Here is a 20,805-nt window from a genome sequence, read left to right as displayed (position 1 = left end):
CATAAATTTTGAAAATTTGAGTTGACTTTTTCAAAACTTTTTAAAACTTAGTTGTTTCTTATGAGTCAAATCAAATTTTCAATTTAAAAAAATCTTATCTTTTTCAAAATCTTTTTCAAAAATCAAATCTTTTTCATTTTTCTTAGTTATTTTCGAAAATTTTAAAAATATTTTTCAAAAATCTTTTTCTTATCTTTATCACATAATTTTCGAAAATAACATCATCAATTAATGTTTTGATTCAAAAATTTCAAGCTTGTTACTTGCTTGTTAAGAAAGATTCAAACTTTAAGTTCTAGAATCATATCTTGTGATTTCTTGTGAATCAAGTCATTAATTGTGATTTTAAAAATCAAATCCTTTTCAAAACTAATTTCAATCATATCTTTTCAAAAATATCTTTTTATCTTATCTTTTTCAAAATCATATCTTTTTCAAAAATTTGATTTTAAAATATCTTTTCTAACTTCTTATCTTCTTATCTTTTCAAAATTGATTTTCAAATTTGTTTCAACTAACTAACTAACTTTTTCGAAAATATCTTCCCTCTTTTTCAAAAATTCTTTTTAATTAACTTATTGTTTCAAATTTTAATTTTAATTTTCAAAAATCACTAACCATTTTTCAAAAATAATTTTCGAAATTCCTCTTTCTCTCTCATCTCCTTCTATTTATTTATTCATCTACTAACACTTCTCTCCCATCCAAAAATTCGAACACTACCTCCCTCTCTGTGTTCGAGTTTTTTTCTTCCCTTCTTTACATTACATTCTTTTCTTCTTCTACTCACACAAGGGAACCTTTATACCTGGGTAAAAAAGATCCCTATTATTATTATTTTTCTGTTCCCTCTTTTTCATATGAGCAGGAGCAAGGACAAGAACATTCTTGTTGAAGCAGATCCAGAACCTGAAAGGACTCTGAAGAGGAAACTAAGAGAAGCTAAATTACAACAATCCAGCAAGCACCTTTCAGAAATTTTCGATCAGGAAGAGGAGATGGCAACCGAAAATAATAATAATACAAGGAGAATGCTTGGTGACTTTACTACACCTAATTCCAATTTGCATGGAAGAAGCATCTCCATCCCTACCATTGGAGCAAACAACTTTGAGCTGAAACCTCAATTAGTTTCTCTGATGCAGCAGAACTGCAAGTTTCATGGACTTCCATCTGAAGATCCTTTTCAGTTCTTAACTGAATTTTTGCAGATCTGTGATACTGTTAAGACTAATGGAGTAGATCCTGAAGTCTACAGGCTCATGCTTTTCCCTTTTACTGTAAGAGATAGAGCTAGAGTGTGGTTGGACTCTCAACCCAAAGATAGCCTGAACTCTTGGGATAAGCTGGTCACAGCTTTCTTAGCCAAGTTCTTTCCTCCTCAAAAGCTTAGTAAGCTTAGAGTGGATGTTCAAACCTTCAGACAAAAAGAAGGTGAATCCCTCTATGAAGCTTGGGAGAGATACAAGCAACTGACCAAAAAGTGTCCTTCTGACATGCTTTCAGAATGGACCATCCTGGATATATTCTATGATGGTCTGTCTGAATTAGCTAAGATGTCATTGGATACTTCTGCAGGTGGATCCATTCACCTAAAGAAAACGCCTGCAGAATCTCAAGAACTCATTGACATGGTTGCTAACAACCAGTTCATGTACACTTCTGAGAGGAATCCTGTGAGTAATGGGACGCCTCAGAAGAAGGGAGTTCTTGAAATTGATACTCTGAATGCCATATTGGCTCAGAATAAAATATTGACTCAGCAAGTCAATATGATTTCTCAGAGTCTGAATGGAATGCAAGCTGCATCCAACAGTACTCAAGAGGCATCTTCTGAAGAAGAAGCTTATGATCCTGAAAACCCTGCAATAGCAGAGGTGAATTATATGGGTGAACCTTATGGAAACACCTATAACCCCTCATGGAGAAATCATCCAAATCTCTAATGGAAGGATCAAAAGCCTCAACAAGGCTTTAATAATGGTGGAAGAAATAGGTTTAACAATAGTAAACCTTTTCCATCATCCACTCAGCAACAGACAGAGAACTCTGAACAAAATACCTCTAATTTAGCAAACTTAGTCTCTGATCTATCTAAGGCTACTGTGAGTTTCATGAATGAAACAAGGTCCTCCATTAGAAATTTGGAAGCACAAGTGGGCCAGCTGAGTAAAAAGATCACTGAAATCCCTCCTAGTACTCTCCCAAGTAATACAGAAGAAAATCCAAAAGGAGAGTGCAAGGCCATTGATATAACCATCTTGGCCGAATCCAAGGAAGAAGGGGAGGACGTGAATCCCAAGGAGGAAGACCTCCTGGGACGTCCAGTGATCAATAAGGAGTTTCCCTTTGAGGAACCAAAGGAATCTGAGGCTCAATTAGAGACCATAGAGATTCCATTAAACCTCCTTATGCCATTCATGAGCTCTGATGAGTATTCCTCTTCTGAAGAGAATGAGGATGTTACTAAGGAGCAAGTTACCAAGTACCTTCGTGCAATCATGAAGCTGAATGCCAAATTATTTGGTATTGAGACTTGGGAAGATGAACCTCCCTTGTTCACCAATGAACTAAGTGATCTGGATCAACTGACATTGCCTCAGAAGAAACAGGATCCTGGAAAGTTCCTAATACCTTGTACCATAGGCACCATGATCTTTGAAAAGGCTCTGTGTGACCTTGGTTCAGGGATAAACCTCATGCCCCTCTCTGTAATAGAGAAATTGGGAATCTTTGGGTGGAAGCTGCTAAAATCTCATTAGAGATGGCAGACAATTCAAGAAAACAGGCTTATGGACAAGTAGAGGACGTGTTAGTAAAGGTTGAAGGCCTTTACATCCCTGCTGATTTCATAGTCCTAGATACTAGGAAGGATGAGGATGAATCCATCATCCTTGGAAGACCCTTTCTAGCCACAGCAAGAGCTGTGATTGATGTTGACAGAGGCGAACTAGTCCTTCAATTGAATGAGGACTCCCTTGTGTTTAAAACTCAAGGTCATCCTTCTATAAACATGGAAAAGAGGCACAATAAGCTTCTCTCAAAACAGAGTCAACCAGAGCCCCCACAGTCAAACTCTAAGTTTGGTGTTAGGAGGCCACAACCAAACTCTAAGTTTGGTGTTAAACTCCCATATCCAAACTCTAAGTTTGGTGTTGGGAAGCCTCAACAATGCTCTGAACATCTGTGAGGCTCCATGAGAGCCGACTGTCAAGCTATTGACATTAAAGAAGCGCTTGTTGGGAGGCAACCCAATTTTTATTTATCTAATTTTATTTTTATTGTTATTTCATGTTTTATTAGGTTCATGATCATGTGGAGTCACAAAATAAATATAAAATTGAAAACGGAATCAAAAATAGCAGAAGAAAAATCACACCCTGGAGGAGGATCTTACTGGCGTTTAAACGCCAGTAAGGAGCATCTGGCTGGCGTTCAACGCCAGAACAGAGCATGGATCTGGCGTTGAACGCCAGAAACAAGCAGCATCCTGGCGTCCAGCCGCCAGAAATGCGCAGTGAAGAAGAGCTGGCGCTGAACGCCAAAAACAAGCATCTAGCTGGCGTTCAACGCCAGAAATATGCTGCATCTGGGCGTTGAACGCCCAGAACAAGCATCAATTCGGCGTTTAAACGCCAGAATTGCATGCAAAGGCATTTTACAGGCCTAATGGGTGCAGGGATGCAAATCCTTGACACCTCAGGATTTGTGGACCCCACAGGATCAACTCAGCATCTGTGGACCCCACAGGATCCCCACCTACCTCCACTCACTCTCTTCCCTCTTCTCAATGTTCATCCTCTCTTCCCAATAAACACTCTTCCCCAAAACTCTTCACCAATCACCTCAATCTCTCTTCCCTATCACCACTTCACCACTCACATCATCCACTCTTCCCCATAAACCTACCTCATAAACTCCACCTAACTTCAAAATTCAAAATCAATTTCCCACCCAAAACCCACCTTTATAGCCGAACCTTACCCCCTCCCTTCCCTATATATAGCCCTCCATTCTTCCTCATTTTCACACCACACAACCCTCTCTTCTCTTCTTGGCCGAATACACCTCTCCCTCCTCTCCTCTATATTTTCTTCTTCTTCTTCATCTATTCTTTCTTTTCTTGCTCGAGGGCGAGCAAAATTCTAACTTTGGTGTGGTAAAAGCATAAGCTTTTTGTTTTTCCATTACCATTGATGGCACCCAAGACCGGAGAATTCTCTAGAAAAGGGAAAGGGAAGATAAAAGCTTCCACCTCCGAGTCATGGGAGATGGAAAGATTCATCTCCAAAGCTCATCAAGACCACTTCTATGATGTTGTGGCCAAGAAGAAAGTGATCCCCGAGGTCCCTTTCAAACTCAAGAGAAATGAGTATTCGGAGATCCGACATGAGATCCATAGAAGAGGTTGGGAAGTTCTAACAAACCCCATCCAACAAGTCGGAACTCTAATGGTTCAAGAGTTCTATGCTAATGCATGGATCACAAGGAATCATGATCAAATTAAGAACCCAAACTCAAAGAATTATCTCACCATGGTTCGGGGGAATTACTTAGATTTTAGTCCAGAAAATGTAAGGTTGGCGTTCAACTTGCCAATGATGGAAGAGAACGCACGCCCCTACACAAGGAGAGCCAACTTTGATCAAAGGTTGGACCAAGTCCTCATGGACATATGTGTGGAAGGAGCTCAATGGAAGATTGACTCAAAAGGCAAACTGGTTCAACTGAGAAGACTGGACCTTAAGCCTGTAGCTAGAGGATGGTTGGAGTTCATTCAACGCTCAATCATTCCCACTAGCAACCGGTCTGAAGTTACTATAGACCGGGCCATCATCATCCATAGCATCATGATTGGAGAAGAGGTGGAGGTTCATGAGATTATACCTCAAGAACTCTACAAGGTGGCTGACAAGTCCTCCACTATGGCAAGGTTTGCTTTTCCTCACCTCATTTGCCATCTATGCAATTCGGCTGGGATTGACATAGAAGGAGACATTCCCATTGAGGAAGAGAAGCCTATCACTAAGAAAAGGATGGAGCAAACAAGAGAGCCCATTCATGGAGCTCAAGAGATGCATGAAGCTCATCACCATGAGATCCCAAAGATGCCTCAAATGCATTTTCCTCTACAAAACTATTGGGATCAAATCAACACCTCCCTAGGAGAATTAAGTTCCAACATGGGACAATTAAGGGTGGAACATCAAGAGCACTCCATCATCCTTCATGAAATTAGAGAAGATCAAAAAGCAATGAGGGAGGAGCAACAAAGACAAGGAAGAGACATAGAAGAGCTCAAGGACATCATTGGTTCCTCAAGGAGAAAACGCCACCATCACTAAGGTAGATTCATTCCTTGTTCTTACATTCTCTGTTTTTCATTTTCTTTATGTTAAGTGCTTATCCATGTTTGTGTCTTATTACATGATCATTAGTATTTAGTAAATTTGTCTTAAAGTTATGAATGTCCTATGAATCCATCACCTCTCTGAAATGAAAAATGTTTTAATTTAAAAGAACAAGAAGTACATGAGTTTCGAATTTATCCTTGAACTTAGTTTAATTATATTGATGTGGTGACAATGCTTCTTGTTTTCTGAATGAATGCTTGAACAGTGCATATGTCTTTTGAAGTTGTTTAAGAATGTTAAATATGTTGGCTCTTGAAAGAATGATGACAAAGAGACATGTTATTTGATAATCTGAAAAATCATAAAAATGATTCTTGAAGCAAGAAAAAGTAGTGAATACAAAAGCTTGCAGAAAAAAATAGAAAAAAAAATGGCGAAAAAAATAGAAAGAAAAAGAAAAAGCAAGCAGAAAAAGCCAAAAGCTCTTAAAACCAAAAGGCAAGAGCAAAAAGTCAATAACCCTTAAAACCAAAAGGCAAGGGTAAATAAAAAGGATCCCAAGGCTTTGAGCATCAGTGGATAGGAGGGCCTAAAGGAATAAAATCCTTGCCTAAGCGGCTAAACCAAGCTGTCCCTAACCATGTGCTTGTGGCATGAAGGTGTCAAGTGAAAACTTGAGACTGAGCGATTAAAGTCAAGGTCCAAAGCAAAAGAAGAGTGTGCTTAAGAACCCTGGACACCTCTAATTGGGGACTTTAGCAAAGCTGAGTCACAATCTAAAAAGGTTCACCCAGTTATGTGTCTGTGGCATTTATGTATCCAGTGGTAATACTGGAAAACAAAGTGCTTAGGGCCACGGCCAAGACTCATAAAGTAGCTGTGTTCAAGAATCAACATACTGAACTAGGAGAATCAATAACACTATCTGAACACTGAGTTCCTATAGATGCCAATCATTCTGAACCTCAATGGATAAAGTGAGATGCCAAAACTATTCAAGAGGCAAAAAGCTACAAGTCCCGCTCATCTGATTGGAGCTATGTTTCATTGATAGTTTGAAATTTATAGTATATTCTCTTCTTTTTATCCTATTTGATTTTCAGTTGCTTGGGGACAAGCAACAATTTAAGTTTGGTGTTGTGATGAGCGGATAATTTATACGCTTTTTGGCATTATTTTTAGTATGTTTTTAGTAGAATCTAGTTACTTTTAGGGATGTTTTTATTAGATTTTATGTTAAATTCACATTTCTGGACTTTACTATGAGTTTGTGTGTTTTTTTGTGATTTCAGGTATTTTCTGGCTGAAATTGAGGGACTTGAGCAAAAATCAGATTCAGAGGTTGAAGAAGGACTGCTGATGCTGTTGGATTCTGACATCCCTGCACTCAAAGTAGATTTTCTGGAGCTACAGAACTCAAAATGGCGCGCTTCCAATTGCGTTGGAAAGAGAACATCCAGGGCTTTTCAGAAATATATAATAGTCCATACTTTGGCCGAGTTTAGACGATGCCAAAGGGCGTTGAACGCCAGTTCTACGCTGTAGTCTGGAGTTAAACGCCAGAAACACGTCACGAACCAGAGTTGAACGCCAGAAACACGTTACAACCTGGCGTTCAACTCCAGAAAGAGCCTCTGCACGTGTAACATTCAAGCTCAGCCCAAGCACACACCAAGTGGGCCCCGGAAGTGAATTTATGCATCAATTACTTATCTCTGTAAACCCTAGTAACTAGTTTAGTATAAATAGGACTTTTTACTATTATATTAGACATCTTATGATTTTTAGTTCATCTTGGGACGTCTGGTTCTTAGATCATGGTGGCTGGCCATTCGGCCATGCCTGAACCTTTCACTTATGTATTTTTAACGGTAGAGTTTCTACACTCCATAGATTAAGGTGTGGAGCTCTGCTGTTCCTCATGAATGAATGCAAAGTACTACTGTTTTTCTATTCAATTCAACTTATTCCGCTTCTAAGATATTCATTCGCACTTCAACATGAATGTGATGAACGTGACAATCATCATCATTCCCCCACGAACGCGTGCCTGACAACCACTTCCGTTCCACCTTAGATTGGATGATTATCTCTTGGATCTCTTAATCAGAATCTTCGTGGTGTAAGCTAGATTGATGGCGGCATTCATGAGAATCCGGAAAGTCTAAACCTTGTCTGTGGTATTCCGAGTAGGATTCTGGGATTGAATGACTGTGACGAACTTCAAACTCGCGAGTGCTGGGCGTAGTGACAGACGCAAAAGGAGGGTGAATCCTATTCCAGTATGATCGAGAACCTCAGATGATTAGCCATGCCGTGACAGAGCATTTGGACCATTTTCACAAGAGGATAGGATGCAACCATTGACCACGGTGATGCCTCCAGATGATTAGCCATGCAGTGACAGCGCATCAGACCATTTTCACAGAGAGGATGAAAAGTAGCCATTGACAATGGTGATGTCCTTACATAAAGCCAGCCATGGAAAAGAGTAGGATTGATTGGATGAAGACAGCAGGAAAGCAGAAGTTCAGAGGGACGAAAGCATATCTGAAATTCTCACCAATGATATACATAAGTATTTCTATCTTTATTCTCTGTTTATTTATTATTATTTTCGAAAACTCCATAACCATTTGATATCCGCCTGACTGAGATCTACAAGATGACCATAGCTTGCTTCATACCAACAATCTTCGTGGGATCGACTCTTACTCACGTAAGGTTTATTACTTGGACGACCCAGTGCACTTGCTGGTTAGTTGTATCGAAGTTGTGAATGAAAAACGATTTATTAAGACGTGCGTACAGAGTTTTTGGCGCCATTGCCTAAGATCACAATTTCGTGCACCAGTCGCCGACGCGTCCGCGTCAAATGGGAACATTGGCCTCCCACGCGACCGCGTCACTCACGCGGCCGCATGCCCTGGAACTCGACGTAAAAAGGGTGTACGACCAAAAGTTGTGCTAGAGTGGTGCTAGATTGGTGCTGATGGCACAAATCTTCCCACGCGGCTGCGTGACCGACGCGACCGCGTCATTTCCTTCTAATGGCCACTCACGCGATCGCCTGCCCCACGCGATCGCGTCACCCCAGATTTGGCAAAAATAACATTTCGAACAGAGAGTTGTGCAAGTGCGAGGCTACCCTCGCGCCAGTAGCATGAAACGGGTCACGCGACCGCGTGACCGACGCGACCGCATCAATTAGTATAAGCGCAAGTCGTGCGATCGCGTGCCTCACATGGCCGTGTCGCTTGCGCCGCACAGCTTCCCTGGTTTGCCAATTATCTTATCTTTCTTTTCCCTAAATCCTATTTTCTCTTTTCCCTCCTTATTTCTTCTTTATCCCTTCTTTCTTCCTTCTTTCTCACTTTCTACTCTCTCTCTCTCTCTCTCTCACTCCCATTAACAAGGTTTTATTTTCTTCTTCCCCCCTTACTTTTCTATTATTCTTCTTATTTTTATATGTTATCTTCTTTTCTTTTCTTTTTACTTTCATTATCCATATTTCCTTTTTCTTTCTTTTTTCCTTTTTACTTGGTGTTGGAATTTTATTTGAGTCATTATTTCTCATTATATGCTTGTGAATTGTTGTAAAATTGTTTGGCAATTATCTACCTTTCTAAAGGGTTTCTTGCATGTTCACTTTAATACTTTCTATACCTTCTTTACCATGCATGCTATGTGTTTGTGAAAAAGCCAAAATGGCCTTATGCATTTTTCTACATTATTCTGTTCTACTATTAAATGCTTGTTTTTCACAAAACCCCTTTCATATTTTATTCGTTGAATATAATTGTCAATACAAACGTGATGGTTTGTTACGAGTGATGCTTGATCTATGCTACTCATGCCTTTACCAGCATGCCAATAAACATCTTGCATCTAATTACCCAAACATGCACTTGCTTTTTCCCTTTTGATGAACTTTTCACATGTAGTCATGACCATGTGTTCACTTCATTCATCTTTAATGTGCATTGATTGCCACTCATACCATCATATTCCTTGCTTTACCCCTTGACATTTTGACATACTTCCTCTTTTCTCCCTTTCAGGATGGCCACCAAGAAAGGAAAAGAGAAAGCTACTCCCAAACCACCAGCAAGAAGAGGAACAAAAAGAGCATTAGTGGCAGAGCCCTCTTCAACTGCGGTTAAACCCTCAACAAAAAGAACTAAGAGGATTATAAAGGTTGATGATAAAGAAAAAGCCTTCCCAGCAAAGGACACTACGCGATTTCTCAATCGCTACTGTGAGCAGATGTTCCCCATCCTGGCAAAAAGGATTTACAACAACGAATACCTTCTTCTCCTCCCAAACCATATTGCTACCTTTGTTGAGCCACAAATTGCACAAAGACAATGGGGTTTCCTACAGAGACAGCCGAGGCAGGTCAATCTTTCTTGGGTAATCGAGTTCTACTCCAACTTCCACCTACCAACCCTGTAGTCTGTCTTTGTCCGTCAAAAGCAAGTCCCCATTACAGAAGAGGCCATTCAAAAAGCTCTAGGTCTTCCCCCTATTCTAGAAGGATTGGAAGCCTTTCAAGAAGCCGCACTCAAGCGCCAGATGTACCAATTTGGCTGGAACGCTGTTCTCAGAGTTATCGCACTACCTGGCAGCCGTTGGATCTACGGATACCATCGTACCCGCCCTAAGGGAATATCGGCTTCAACACTTACCTTGGAGGCTCGCGTATGGGCACAGTTCATGTCCCATTATGTCTTTTCGAGCACTCACGAGTCTTCCTTCACTGCGGACATGGCCGTCCTACTATGGTGCATCCTTATAGACCAACCTCTGAATCTACCGAGACACATCCGGAATGCCATGGGACACGTACAAATTACGGGCAACTTACCTTTTCCCGCCTTGGTCTCAGATCTTGTCTCAGCAGCCGGAGTCTCCTACAGAGCTGGGGACACCAAAGCCATGCTCCCACGGGATGATCAGTATATCCCTAACGGGAAATACATCAGACCTCCACCAGCCGCCACAAGCCATCCTACTGAACCGGTTGAAGATATTCCTTCTTCAACACCACAAGCACCTACAACAAACCAACTGCTCCATCAGATACTCGAAAGGTTGGATCGGCAGGAACACAAAGCTAAGATGAGAGAACGTCGTAACAAGCGACGATTCACATACCTCAAGGAGCTGATTATGGGAAAATTCAAGGACTCAGACACCCCGGATTCCAATTCCTTTACCAGCACAGGAAGCCATGATGGCCCAGACTGTGGAGATACTACTACCAACCCACCTTTGTTTCTGACAGATGGCACCGAGGACGGTGCAAAGCCTTAAGTGTGGGGAGGTCGGTCAGTACCTAACTTCCGGAGATAATTTCTCTTCCCTAAACACCAATAAATTAGGATATTTAGTTAGTTTTTCTTTTGTAGAATAGGATAAATTGTATAGTAATAGGTTAGTTGTATGCATGTTCTACTTGATTGAAAAGACAATAAGTTTCTTCTAAGACTCTATCTTTGGAACAAAATTTCACTAATTTTAATTAAAATTTTTATGTTAAATTTGCTTGAAGTTGTATTTGGAACATGATTTTTAAGCTAAAGAACACACAACCTGTGAGATTTGAGCCTTTATGCATGGTTACATTATTTAACCATAATTATTTTATTCTCGTGTGTTTATTTCTCTATGATTGTAATCTATATTTTGTTTCATCCTATATGTCCAATGTTTATTATATTTGTACGCTTGCATATGATTGAGGCCATTATTTATTTAAACTCACTTATCCAATTTAAGCCTACCCTTTCAATTACCTTTGTTAGCCACTTTGAGCCTTTAAATCCCATATGTTCCATATTTTACCACATTACTAGCCTTAAGCAGAAAAACAATTATATATCCCAAACTGAATCTTTGGTTAGCTTAAGATAGAATTGTGTGTGCTAATTAAGTATGGAAAATTGTGGGAACAAACACTACAACATTTTTGGCCTAAGGTAACCCTTATTCGAAGTAACATTTAACAAAAGTTGCCTTAGATAGAAAAAGACAACATTTTTTATGAGTTGCCTTTGAGTAAGGCAAAGATAACAAAATTTTTGGCAACCCATAAAAAATATTATCTTTGACATCTAAAACAACACTTAAAAAATGTTACAATATAATTTATTTAAGACAACATTTTTAAATAAAAATATAACCTTTTATAAGGGTTATCAAAAAAATTAAATAAATAACATTTATAAAAAGTTGCCTAAAATAATTTATAGTTAAAAATTTTAGAGAAAAATTTTCTATCATATTCCCACCAATTATTTTTCAATTAAATAACTTAAAAAAAAAAAAGAAAAGATATGTTTGCTTCAGTTCATCACTTGCTTCAGTTCATCACTACCCTAATCCCTAACATTTGAAACCAACCCCAACGGCGACACACCTTCCACGATCGCGGCTCTCCTCCACGTACGACAGCAGGTCCCGATCGCGGTGCCGTCCACCCCAAACGGCGACGGTGCGGTGCTCCCTTCCACGGGCGTCGGCGCGTTGCTCTCCTCCACGGGCGTCGGCGGTGCTCTCCTCCATGGGCATCGGCGCGGTCATCTTCTCCACACACGCTGCTCCAGGCTCCTCCTCCTCCTGTCTCGGCTCCACGTACGTGGTCATCTTCAAGAAACCCCTCTTATTCTCCTTCTTCCTCTTCTTTCCCTGTCTTGCCTCCTCCTCTTCGCAAAGCTCTGACAACACTACATGCAGCTGTAACCCCCCTCCTCCACCTCTGCATATTGGTAAGAAGCTTCTGAATTTTACTATGGAATGAAATTTCTGAATGCATTGATTCTGAATGAAGAATGAGAATGTTCTGAATTTTAGTATGAAAATAGAATTTCTGAATGCATTGATTCTAAATTTTACTATGGGAATGGAATTTCTGAATGCATTGAATCTGAATTTTTGGGGTTCTTTGATAGTTCTGATTTTGGGGGTTTTATTTCAATTTTTTTGAATTTTTTATGGTTCTGATTGTTGCTTCTTAGGGTTTTCTTTTTTATTTTGCATTTTGATTATGATTTTGCGTCATTTTTGATAAGCATACGTTCGACATGATTTCTTTCATTGCTTAATGCCTCTGAATATAAAACCATCATTTCTAAGGTTTTTGCTTTCATTGTTGTAATACTTGTCTTTTTAGAAGATTCTGAATAGGTGGCACACATAATTTGATTCAGCGGAGTGAAATTGATACATTGCTGATGTGTTTTTATGTAGAGGATGGAACATATGCTATGAAAAATAGGTCCTCATCAAGAGCAATGAGCAGCTGGAGTTGGTCAGGGAGGAGATCCGTGTTTAATCACTGTTCAACCACCGAAATCTGCTCCCGCTTCTTGATCATGCAATTATTTCTGTCAAGGTAAGTAGTTACAGCACCAATCAACACCCGCTCCTCTCTGAATCATATCAAAAACATAAATTTATCAAAACAAGAAAATGGTCTGTTTATTCAACCTCCATATTTGTTCTTTAGCTTTGGTTATGTAATTGGATTTATGTCCTGAAGTTTTAAACATGCTATCTGCTGGGTTTGGAATTCAGCAGTTTTCAGATACTATGTATGAAGGCTGTAGAATCCAATGCCTTCTACGGGCACCTGAACTATGCCTTGACAAAAAAAGCATTCAACAGTCAGAATTTGGTGTTTTATTTTAACCGGTTTAAACTGAAAGTAATTCATCTTTCCTATGTGCAGTTTGAATGGAAAAAGGATGGGTATCTGATTTTTCTTGTGGATGCTCAACAAAATTTTTTTTGAGATATGTGATTGCGAAGGGATTAAAATGAGACTCTCAAAGCTTGTCAATATAATGGGATAGTGATATGTACCAAGTGAGATCCTGTATATCATGGCAAAGTTGATTCTAGTCTATTATTCAACCTTTTAAAATTGGATTATTTCGATAAGAATTGCTTCTTGCTTATGGTATTATGTCTTTGAAAACATAATATCACTACTAATGGTGCTATTTTACAAGGACCTCTATCTATTGCTGCTACAAGATCTGTTTTCCAAACTTGGTTGGAATTATGTATAAATTGTGTGGTATGATGTGGCATTGCTAGTGTAGTTTCTTAATTGTTCTAAGTTGATAACTGATATCTCACTACATGGGAATGAAAATGATGTGTGAATTGCAACTTAATTGTTCCTTCCTTTGTTACAGTTGTTGTGCTTTTATATTTATGTTGAACATGGCCCTTTTGTTGGCAGCCTACTCCACAAAAATCTTGGAACCACGAGACATACTTGTTATTTCCACTTCATTTGGATGGAACACTGCTAGATAATACCAAGACAATGCAAGCCAGGAAGGAATCCTTTCCTACCTCCGATGTTCTTCAAATCTTTCAACAACTAAAAGAACTTTCTTCTGTCATGTAATTGGCTTATTATAACCAGAGATCAGGTATCTCAAGCATCATAATTGCAATTCAAGATTTTCAGCACATGATACTTTTTATTTTTTTTGGATAAAAACATATGTTACTTGTTTGGCATCTATTGTATCCTTTTCTGATTATCATGAATTTTGTATATGTATTTACCTAGTAATTCTTTGGAATAGGTTATTTTCTCTGTTAAGAATCAAATTGAAAGATAAATATGGACATCTCTGGCCTATACTACTTTTATGCTACTTTTACGTTTAGAATCTAAGAAGCAACCTTTCTTTTTTAAAATATAAAAAATAAAAATATTAGTTTGATTCAATATACACTTTATATTCTAGAGTTCTTTAGTACTCTAACCTTACAAAAGTTTGATTTCTTCTGAAATCCTTTTAGCCCTGACAAATCAACTCAACAGCTTTGTTCAGGACTCAAGCATATGCATGGTTTAGATACTCCATATGCTCATAATGATGTCAAACCTGGTAATGTTCTTATAACACATAGAAAAGGACAACTGCCTCTTGCCATACTCATGGATTTTGGTAGTGCTCGTCCTTCCAGGAAGCACATTGGTTCCAGATCAGAGGCACTCCAGTTGCAGGTGCTTTGTTCAGCCCCTTTTTTCTCTCAATTTTTTTATAAATGAAATTCATGCATTGTGCTAGCCGCATATTATATTTATTGATTTATTCATGCTTTTGTCCCATTTCTAATATTGTAGAAAGTAGGCTTATATGCATCAGCAGGATAGTGTGAGATCATTTTGATTTTGTTACTCCACATAATAGCTTCTGTTCCATTTGTAAATACTCAATTGCTTATCTACATTCTCATTCGGGTTTTACATGTATGGGAGGATTGTGTTTCAATTTCAGTCATCTAACCTTCTCTTTTCCTATTTTTTGTCTTCCTATATAGGATTGGATGAAGTTTTCTGAAGAGATAAAGACGACTCTTGGCACAATGGTGAAGCACAAAGTCTTTTTGGTTTCAAATGGAAAAACTAGTTTCTTTTTTTGTTCAATTTCATCATGAGAAAAACATGTATTTTGTTTGCTTATGTTTATTATTTAGTTGACTTGATAACTTAACAAGTATGTTAATTGACAATTGGAAGACCTTTTTATATATATGAAATATATATTATTAGCTTATTCTCCCTATTGACACTTGGAAGACCTTTCTAGTGTGTGCTATATATTCTTTAAATGTCATATAAATATAACAAAGATGAAAAATATATTGTTTTTGATATAAAAAAAGAGAACCTAAGAAAAACTCAATGAGGTGTTGCTTTAGGTATTAGAAAAAGACAATTGCAAATAAACTTAGATAAGTGTTGTTTTAGGTCTATGAAAATGGCAACTTAACAAAATTTGGACAAGTGTTGCTTTAGGTATATGAAAAAACAACCAGAAAAAACTTATACAAGTGTTGCTTTAGGTATATGAAAAGGCAACTAAAAAAAAATCTGGACAAGTGTTGCTTTATGTATTAGAAAATACAACTCGTAATAAGTGTTGCTATAAAGTTTTATCTAAAGCGTTGTGTTTGGGTGCTCTAAGGCAACCCTTTCGTAGAGTTGCTTTTTTTGTAGAAAAGGCAACGTTTTTTGAAAGTTGCCATAAAAAGGGTTCCCTTTGATACACAAAAACGTTGCCTTAGACCAAAGGTAACGGCCGTATAGCCAACCCCCTAAAAAGCGTTGCGTTTTGTCGGAAAGCGTTGCCTTTGATCAAAGGCAACACTTTTTCTTATTATAGGCAACGTTTTTAAAGGGTTGCCTCAGCCTGAATTTGTTGTAGTGAAAAGATAATAAGGGAATGTGTCATGATAATATAATGGGAATTTGGATACCTACTCATATGAAACTATAAGAATTAAAAATCTATGTGTATTGATAAGCTATGTTTATTTTTATGTTTATGTTAAAAAAATTCAATAAATAAATAAGGGGACAAAATTACCCCAATGTTAAGTTAAGAATTCAAAGATCAATACATGTATGATAAAATTAAGATAAAAAGTTGATACATGAGTATGGAATGTGAAAGGGAAATTCTGGGTAGCTAGGTATGAATTCTAACGTTATATAGAATATATATAGGTTATGTTAAAGCTTGGGTTAATTAAAGATTCGGTTTATAAGCTCACTTAGCCATATATGTATCCTTACCATTACCTTGGCCCCATTACAACCTTGAAAAGACCTCATGATATTTGCATTGGTATATTAAACGTTGTTGATTGATTAGGAGAAGAACAAAAATTAGAGAGCATGATTAGAGAAGGATAGAGTGATTGCCCTATACACTAGAGAGATTAGAGCGTACATACATCATCAGTGAGGGTTCAATGCTTAAAATTCTATGTTCCCTGCTTTCATGAGCTACCTTCTTGCATTTTTATCTGTTCTTACTGTATAAGAATTGAATTAGTGGAATTTGATTTGTAATTGTTTTGAGGAACTTATTAGCTATTGATCAAGTGGACGAGAATCATATAGTTGCATTTACATATATAAGTTGCATTGCATTGCATGAGTTTTACATGTTCCTACTCATTTATTTTATCTCCTTCAACTAAGCATGAGGACATGCTAATGTTTAAGTGTGGGGAGGTTGATAAACCACTATTTTATGGTTTATAATGTGTTTAATTGTGTGGTTTTATCATGATCTTTACCCACTTATTCATATGATTAGCATGCATTTATATTTCCTTCCTAAAATTATTACATGATTAAAAACTTGCTTCCTAAGAGACTTTTAATTATGTATTTTAATTCTCCTTTATTCCATTCGATGCCGTGATCTGTGTGTTAAATGTTTCAGGCTTTATAGGGCATGAATGAGTTGGAGATTGGAAAGGGAGCTTGCAAAAATGGAAGGAACACAAGAAATTAAGGAGATGACCAGCGAGAAGTGACGCGGCCGCATGGCTCACGCGACCGCGCGAAAGAGAGGAAATCGCAGTGACGCGGCCGCATGGCTCACGCGATCGCGCGAATTGGAATAGCACAAGTGACGCGGAGGCGTGGACGACGCGCCCGCGTGGCAAAGCGAAACGCCGAATGACGCGTCCGCATGAATGACGCGATCGCGTGACGTGCGCGATCTGCATAATCTGCAGAATTCGCTGGGGGCGATTTTGGGCCCTGTTTTGACCCAGTTTTCGGCCCGAAAAAGCAGACTAGAGCCAGAGAACATGCAGAAACCAACGACAACATTCATTCTACACAAATTTTAGTTTTTAGATCTAGTTTTACTCCTCCTCTAGGTTTTCTCTCTACACATTCATAGTTCTTAGGATTTTTATTTTCTATTACTCTTTGCATTGGGATATTGAGAAGAGTTATTACCTCATCAAGACTTCGTCATTCTAGTTCATTTTCTTTACCTGGCTTTACTCTTCCATGTCCTTTAATTTACTCAATTTTACTATTGGATTATTTTAGAATTTATTAATACAAGAATTACTTTTATTTTTAATTGATTCCTTTGAGTTTTATTTATCATGTCTTTCTTTAATTCCCTTTCCTATGTTATGAGTTCTACATTCACAATGAGCGAGTAGTTCCCTAACTTGATGGGGAGTTGATTGAAAGGAACCATTGAGTTGGGATGCTTAAAAGAAAAATTGTAATTGGGTTTATTGTTGGAGTGCTCTCTAGTCACTGACACTAATCCTTTTCAATCGAGCGGATTGGAACTTGTGAATAGAAATATCATTCCAACTTGTTTGACTTTCCCTTACCTAGTAAGGGATAACTAAACAGAACAACCTTCAATTATCAATTAATCTTGAGAGTACTGCAACAAGAATAGGGCTTCCAACTAATCTACTCCCAGTCAAGGCTTTTATATAAATTGTTTAATTTCTCTAATTTAATTTCCTATTTATTCAACTCAAACCATTTTGAAAACATTTGATTAATAAAATAGCACACCTTTCTGCAACTCGTTGGGAGACGACCTGGAATTCATACTCCCAGTGTTTTAATTTTAATTCTTGTGACAACCTTCTAAATTGATAAGCGTAATTCTGGTTGGTTGAGAACTATACTTGCAACGCATATCTTATAACAATTCTTGACTCGCCAATTTCCGCCACGTCATCTTCACCAAGACATCCTCTACCAGTCCATAAGCTTTTTTTCATGGACTTGTCTGCCATCTCTAGCGAGATTCTTGCAGCTTATACCTCAAAGATTCCCAGCCTCTCCATTACAGAGATAGGCATGAGGTTTATGATTAAATCTGGGTCACATAGAACCTTATCAAAGGTGATGGTACCTATGGTGCAAGAAATTAAGAAGCGTCCGGGATCCGGCGTCTTCTGAGGTAACTTCTACTGAACCAAGGCATTGAGTTCCTTGGTTAGCACTAGAGGTTCTTCCTCCAAAGTCCCTGTTCCAAATAACTTGGCATTAAGTTTCATCAGAATTCCTAGGTACCGAGCAACATGCTCCTCCCTAGTTTCCTCTTCCTCATAAGAGGAAGAGTACTCTTCAGATTCTATGATCTTCAACCGAGCATTCAAGGAAACTTCAATGGGATCCTCATGAACCTTGGGTTCTATCAGTTCTTCAATAGGGAAGTTCTCAGTGGGCTTAGGGTCGCTAACTACTCTTATTGTGGAGTTCAACACCAGGACTTATGTCTCTTTGGTCGTTGAACGCCCAGCTTGTATCCCTTTACTGGCGTTCAATGCCAGTTGTTGTGCCTCTTTGGGCGTTGAACGCCCAGTAAGGACCTCCTTACTGGCGTTCAACGTCAGTGATGGTGGTTCTTTGGGTGTTAAATGCCCAGTAAGGTCTTTCTTACTGGCGTTCAACGCCAGTGTTGGTTCCTCTTTGGGCGTTGAACGCCCAGTAAGAACTTCTTTACTGGAGTTCAACCCCATGAATGATTCTCTTTTGGGCGTTGAATGCCCAGTAAGGACTTTCTTACTGGCGTTGAATGCCCAATAAAGACTTTCTTACTGACATTCAACGCCAGAGTATCCCCTTCAGATTCGGCCTCAGCTTCTACAGTGATGGCCTTACATTCATCTCTTAGGTTCGGTGTTACTTGAAAGAGTGTTAGGAGGGGTTTTAGGGATTCTCTTGCTCAGCTGACCAACTTGCCAAACTTTATTTTATATTATTAAGATTTAGGATTTAAAAATTAATATTTAAAATTTAGTGTTGACTAAGTATTGGATAAAATGATAATTTTATTTGTCATATATATATATATATATATATATATATATATAATTGTTCTTTAGATAATTCCATCATTATAAATCCAGTTATTGCTTTAATGTTTGACTGAGATAATAAAATTAAAATTTCAAGATTAAATTAAAATTATTATCGAACAAGCAAATAATTTTATATTAAAATCATACTTATTTCATAACATCAAATATTGATTTAGGTTAATGACCAAATCAGAGATAACAAGAAAGAAATGCATAGCATAATAACCAGATAGTAGCTTCATATATAAATAAGTCGTAAGACACCCCATATCGATATTATTATATATTTGGTTACATATGTATATGATTGATAGGTTGGTATTAGGTTGTTGTCGCCTCATCAATGTCTCCATATCCTTTACCGCCATCTATCATGTTGGAATTCTTTGTTGGAAAAATATGAGTAAACTTTTCATTAACTTCTGAAGGTTCCATCATAAATAATTTACGATTTCTCATCATTCTTCTACTTTTAGGATTCTCTGATTCAGCAATTTTATTTGTTACAATAATTAGAGGATTTAAGTTAAAAAATCTTACGATAACAATACACAATAAAAATTTTGAACTTGCTTGATGCTTTAAGAAGTAATAAAACACATATGTAGCTTTTCGTTCCCTAAAATTCCATTATCAACCACTTATTAAGTCAATATATGACTAGAATATAAGACGTTGGCATTTCTAATAATAATGAATTTTTCACTAGTTTTGAAAAATATATAATTAAAATGATTTTCACAAATAATAGTTTAAACAAGTTATAGACTTTTATAACGTTGTAAAATTGGCTAAAATGTATGCTAATATATGATAAGAGAGTATATATATATATATAAGGAATCAAATTTTAGTTAGCCAACTGGTGCACGAATTGTGAATCACACTTTTCACAACGCGTACCACTAACCAGCAAGTGCACTGGGTCGTCCAAATAATACCTTACGTGAGTAAGGGTCGAATCCCACAGAGATTGTTGGTTTGAAGCAATCTATGGTTATCTTGTAAATCTTAGTCAGGAAGTCAATTATGTTTATCAGTTGAATTGTGAATAACTGAGAGAGCATAAATTAAAGGTTACTTGTTATGCAGTAATGGAGAATATGTTGGAGTTTTGGAGATGCTTTATCTTCTGAATCTCTGCTTTCCTCTGTCTTCTGATTCACGCACGCACGTCCTCCTATGGCAAGCTGTGTGTTGGTGGATCACCGTTGTCAATGGCTACCTTCCGTCCTCCCAGTGAAAACTACGCTCACGCGCTCTGTCACAGCACGGCTAATCACCGGTTGGTTCTCGATCCGGTTGGAATAGGATTTACTATCCTTTTGCGTCTGTCACTAACGCCCAGCCTTCAAGAGTTTGAAGCTCGTCACAGTCATTCAATCCTTGAATCCTACTCGGAATACCACAGACAAGGTTTAGACTTTCCGGATTCTCATGAATGCTGCCATCAGTTCTAGCTTATACCACGGAGATTCTGATTAAGGAATCTAAGAGATACTCATTCAATCGTATATAGAACGGAGGTGGTTGTCAGGCACACGTTCATGATTTGAGGAAGGTGATGAGTGTCACAGCTCATCACCTCCATCACAGTTAAGCGCGAATGAACATCTTAGATAGGAACAAGCGTATTTGAATGGAAAACAGAAATACTTGCATTAATTCATCGAGACACAGCAGAGCTCCTCACCCCCAACAATGGGGTTTAGAGACTCATGCCGTCAGAGAATACAAAGTTTAGATCTGAAATGTCATGAGATGCAAAATA

At 38.0% G+C, this 20,805-nt stretch overlaps 1 non-coding gene and 1 pseudogene across 1 annotated transcript; one reads left to right on the top strand and one right to left on the bottom strand.

The window, feature by feature from the left end:
- Positions 1-1,394: 1,394 nt before the first annotated feature.
- LOC148544667 (small nucleolar RNA R71) lies at positions 1,395-1,502 on the bottom strand. The gene has a single exon (XR_015901029.1). It is a non-coding gene; the product is annotated as a small nucleolar RNA R71 (small nucleolar RNA).
- An 11,087-nt stretch (positions 1,503-12,589) lies between these two features.
- LOC148544666 (uncharacterized) lies at positions 12,590-14,538 on the top strand (annotated as a pseudogene).
- The last annotated feature ends 6,267 nt before the right edge of the window (positions 14,539-20,805 follow it).

Source organism: Arachis ipaensis, chromosome B9 (genome assembly GCF_059453495.1).
Source record: "Arachis ipaensis isolate K30076 ecotype BB chromosome B9, ASM5945349v1, whole genome shotgun sequence".
In the NCBI taxonomy this organism is placed as follows: Eukaryota; Viridiplantae; Streptophyta; class Magnoliopsida; order Fabales; family Fabaceae; genus Arachis; species Arachis ipaensis.
This window is presented reverse-complemented; position numbering and strand designations above follow the sequence as displayed.